Raw genomic sequence first — 5,935 nt, 5'->3', positions numbered from 1 at the left:
ACTCACCGATTTCTATGGTCGGGACAGAATCATTGAAGTCAGAAATTGTTACTGCATAGAGAATGTGTTGAATGCGATAAAAACATTTTAAAAAATGAAAGTGCAACTCCTCAACGAATCGAAGCAAATTGCTAATGCTTGTAACTTTCAGTAATGTGGCGATGTGGACTTCTGATAATATTTTTGTCACAATTATGCTTATATATATATATATATATATAAAGGTAGATAGATTGATATATGTATATATATATATATGTGTGTGTGTGTGTGTGTGTGTGGAAATATTCTTTATTCACATATATTTCCATTTTATATATACCAATCATTATTTAAGAAGCTCGATGTAATTACAGAGCATATAATGAATAAAGGACAAAAGTCAATATTCCAAATTTTATGATGTTGACGATCTTACAATTTTTTCCTTTAATTCAGTTGACATTTACAATTCTTTACAGTATCTGTTTCGTACATATATATATATATATATATATATATATATATATATATATACATATATATATATTTAAATAAAATGAACTCATTTTTTTCGTCGGATTTTGACCTTAATAGGATTAAAAATTAAAGATATTTCATGCAAATATAATATGCACAAACGGCAGAACAATATCTGAGGTGTGTTATAGGCTTATTATTTCTCAAATTCCTCGATAATCTTAGATTTCTATACTTTTTCTGCTGAGAAGTCACGGCCAAAATCGGTTAAGATCAATGGAAGTGGTAAAATATTTACTCTCTAATAAATTCCTCCCCCGCCTGCCACCACTTAACACCGTTTGGGGATCGTTCACAAGGAACAGTTGAGAAGAGAATACCGGTTTGGCTTCGTAATTCTTTCATGTGAAGTTATTTAAAATCACTTAACTAAGCTGCAGTGCTCTGTGGCGTAGTGGTTAGCGTGCTGGAGAATTCACATTATATTTTCACGTTCGCGCCGACCTACCGTAGTCGTTTTTTTTTGTTGTTTTTTTTTCCTAAACAACTGGAATGGACTTTTCTTGGTGGCCGAACTGTTAACGTTGCAGATGTTTTTTTTTTGTTTTTTTTTTCACACTTTATTTTCTTACTTTTACTCATGACTCTGGGTTTGATCCTTCCTACTTACCTACCATAACATTTTTTAAAACTCCCCCCCGTCCCGGAAACAAACAATATGTCTTAATTTGCAATTTACTCATCTAAGTGATCAATTTAATACGTTTCCCCATCCATTATTTTGATCTACCTACGCTATTATTTTTACAGTATCTATTACTTCAGTTTCTGTGATAAACACGCACACTAGCTTTCCTTATCATTTCATAATTCTTTGAAAACAGATGAAAGTAATTAAGTAAAGAAAAAATAAACGAAATTATTATTATAAATATAAAATGATAATATCTTTAGTAGTGATACAATTACACTTATAAACGGAATTTAAAAAAAGAAAAGCAAGAAAAAGGGAAAGAGAAATAAAGGAAAGAGAGCGAGCTGTAAACGATAAAATTTTGGTTTTGACTTTACATATTAAACAAACTTTGGAAACTTATTTTTCCATTATTCAAACAATCTAACTCAAGTTTAGTCTGTGACTAACGACTCACATTTCTAAATATAATGCCTACGTATAGATTGCGGAAAATCCAGTTGCGCGAAATATGTAACGCATTCCAGAATGTGAATTTATTCGATCATTCTTTGTATATTTTCTTTATACGTATATTCAAACAAGTAACAAGTGCCGGTCGTATATCAGTCGATAAATTAACAACTGGTGAGGCACAAGTGATGTCACTTGCAACACAATTTACAGACATTGGTCGATATTGGGAATGGCTGCTCATCGGTTTGTGTTCCTGGTGACAGACAGCGGTAAATCTACTGGGGAATGTCAACATCAAAAGGGTATGCAGATGACCAGAAAACGCCAGTGACCCATTTATCGATTGAATTCTCGGGTTGAGTATTATTTTTCTTTTGTTTAAAATGCGTCTAGCAAAGAGGATAAAAAACACAAACGAGTTTATCCTGGTTTATTGAATATATATATATATATATATATATATATATATATATATATATATATATATGTATATGTATATATATATATATATATATATATATATATATATATATATATATATTTGGTAAGGTGATTGATAATTTATAATTCAAAATTAAAATTAGAATTTCAAAATCCGTTTCAGAAGAAGGAGCACAACAAAGCCAATGTTTTCTATTGTGACAGACATTGAGTCAAGGACAATAATTTTAGCATATAGTTCTTTGGAAAACAAAGTTTCCTTATCAGCAAAATATTGGGATTTTTTTTAAATAAAAGACACCATAAATAAACCTAGCATTTAAGTAGTGCAGATGAATCTGGAAAATATTAAAATATAATGAAAAATAGTTAATTAATGATGTAGATAAGTAAAGTAATATTGGTTAATGATAAAAGTTAGAATTAAATTACATAGCAGTGTTTAGAGTAAACGTTAGAATAAAATTACAAAGCTGGGTTTAGATTATGTATAATGTTATAATAAGATGCTATTAAGAGAATTTCAACAAATATAAGTATATATCTATATATTTACCTTAAAATGATTCATCCTTTGAAAATCGAAATAATCCTCAGAGCAATTGACCCATTTTTTTCTTTTGCTCAGGAGTGTGTATATATATATATATATATATATATATATATATATATATATATATATATATATATATATATATATTCATTATACCAGGATAAACTCGTTCATGATTTTCGAATAAATGGATGAACACATTTATTACTAAAACAAAAAGAAAAACATTCACATATATATATATACATATATAAACATATATATAAACATATATATTATATATATATATATATATATATATATATATATATATGATGAACACACTCGTTTATATGCTCTAACTGCTTAATTTCAAATTGACACGTCAAAAGGGAAGTTCCTCACGGTTAGCGTATTTCATCATCGCTTAATTTAGGTCAAAATAAAAATATAAATATTCAAAATGAAGCGAGATAATTTTGTTTTGTGTTGTAATATGGTCAAAGGGGGATAATTCGTCCTTATACTGTTTTTTCATATAGTATAAGATACTTTTATTGAGTAAATTTAGTAACATTATAATTGTTTTATTTATTTATTTATTTGTTAGAATTAGTAAAATTAGTAACCTACAAGGGTTAAATTTGAATAGAGATTTAAGAAGATACAGAATAATGGTAAGTTAGTTAATAATACTGGTGGTCCACATCTTATTAATAAAGATATTCTATTACAAAATATAGGATATATTATTAATAAGAAAGGTTTTTATGAGCTATGGTGGTTTGTATTTGTTAAATTTAAACCAGTGTTTATGAATGCATGGCGATAGTAGTTTCCTCCTTGAATTTAATAGGGTGGTTTTGTTTTTGGTATCGCCATATTGCAAAATCTTGAGAGTTTCAAATCTGCAAAGAGTACAGGATATGTTTCCCGGAGTATACGGTTTTTATGATCCTATTATTTCCCATTTTAGATTGAATGAAATATTCTTATCATTGAGTTGCCAAATATGTTTAGATAGAGAGGTTTGGTTCTTGAGGGAGGGTTTTTTAAAAGTATGCTTATGGGTTAAAATTCTATGTTTGATAAGACCACATGCGGAGCCGAGGTAGGTTGCGTTTTGTATAATGTATTTATTGTCAGGTCGATTAGGGGCTGCATTGGTCTGAACTGTGTCGGATTGTATTTGTTTGGTAGATTGGTTGTTTGATCGTGTGATCGAGCTATGAACTACATTTTTATTTTGCATGTACCTTGTAGAGGGCATCTATTTTTTCTTCTGCAATTACAGCCTGCTATATTTTCTGTATCCGTGTTTTGTATCTTATTAATTTTATTATTGTTCTAACTAACTATCTTTTGATGTATGTTTGGCATAGTTGAGTACGATACTTGGTCGTGTTCTTATTGAAGAGTTTCTATGAGGGGCTTTAAAGTTTTTATCTAATATTTTAAAGAATTCCTTGGCTGTTTGTCTTCAGATTTTTGGAGTAAGGAGGGTTGAACCTTAGGATGTCCCTATGCCTGTTTTTACGCTTACAGATTTTGGTTTGTTGTTTATTTGTGTTGGTGGCTAATACTTGTAGTTCGATTTTGATTTGTTTTGCATTTTGGTCATTTTTTGTTTTCGTCCGCGGGATGACATGGCCATATTATATGTTATTATGCTTTTTGTATGTTTATTTGCAATGTAGTTTTTGTTTCTATCATTTTTACTTAGGAATTGGATTTGTGATTTTGATCCTGAGTTTTTAAGGACTTCATTATAGTGTTATGTTATGGGTAGTATTTTAAAGAGGTACCAAATATGCGCGTATGTTTCGTTGTTCTTATTTAGTGTCCTTGTTTGTGAGAGTCTTAGTAAGAGAGAGAGAGTCTTAGGAGTGCTCATATTGTTAGGAGATGGAGACATTGGTGAGATATAGACAGGTATGTATAAAGAGGGAGACAGTTCTGTATATATATGATAGACAGTGTACTTGTTACTACAATAGCCAACGGCATATAATACATAATGGGAGGAGATTAGATATATAGATAGAGAGACCGAGAGTTTGGCATTTATACTTTTTGACAGTTCTGTGAACGGGAGTGTTTCTGTAACATTAATACTTTCTAACACATATATTTTAGATGATGATTTTATCAAGGTTCTTATAACATAAATGGACAATACCTTTTCTGTTGAATAACAACACGGAGACGCAGATATAAAAACACATGTTGACGTCCTTTATTTCATGACCGGTCCTGATTTCGCTCGAGGAATTCATAGTTTCTTTACATGGCTTTTCTTCTCTAACCTTCGCTTCCAAGGTATGGTGTCAGAAGCTGTCTCCGACCACAAACCTAACGACAATCAGAATTTTACTGCAAGTCGCATCACAATATGATCTAAACATCCATCAAATGGACGTAAAAAATGCTTATTTTAATGCCCCAATAGACTGTGAAATTTATATTACCCCTCCAGAGGGATTTATAATAAAAAATAAAAATAGCATGTGGCGACTTAACAAGTCATTATATGGTCTAAAGCAGAGTGCTCAGTGTTGGAACACAGTATTCCATGATTATATTATTAAACAACAATTTAGACAATGCGCTGTAGACCCCTGTTTATATACCCAACACAAATACGAAAAACAACTGATTTTGGTTTTGTGGCTCGATGATATTTTAATCGCATCAAATTGTGACATAATATTAACTGATGTTAAGAACAAATTAAGTAAAAGATTCAAAATGACCGATCTTGGCAAAATATCCTGGTTTCTGGGGATAGAATTTACTCAAAGCAAAGGACTTGTTACGATGACTCAATCGAGATACATCGACAAAATACTATTAAAATTTGGAATGGGAGAGTGCAAGAAACGCTCTACACCGGTCCGAAATGATATTAATAAAAATATACACACAGAATCTGAAATAATAAATGACACACAATATCGCGAAATTATAGGTAGTCTTAAATATTTAATGACTGCAACCAGGCCCGACATATGCTATATAGTAACAAAACTGTCACAAAATTATCACGACCGACAATGAAGGATTTAAACAGAGCTAAACAAGCCCTACGTTATTTAAAAAGAACTAAAGAACAGAAGTTAGTATTTAGAAAATCAAGAAATCCCCTAAAATTAGAAGGTTTTTCGGATTCAGACTGAGCAAATGACGAAGATCGCAAGAGTGTATCTGGATATTGTTTCAGACTCTCAGAAAATGGGACTATTATTTCATGGAAATCTAAAAAGCAACAGATTGTATCTCTCTCTACGTGTGAAGCAGAATTTATTGCGATCACACACACGGCCCAGGAAGTACTCTACCTTAAAAATATCCTG

The sequence above is a fragment of the Euprymna scolopes genome, chromosome 15 (genome assembly GCF_053919585.1).
Source record: "Euprymna scolopes isolate OS-2025 chromosome 15, ASM5391958v1, whole genome shotgun sequence".
Taxonomy (NCBI): Eukaryota; Metazoa; Mollusca; class Cephalopoda; order Sepiida; family Sepiolidae; genus Euprymna; species Euprymna scolopes.
The sequence above is the reverse complement of the archived record's forward strand: the minus strand, read 5'-3'. Positions refer to the sequence as shown.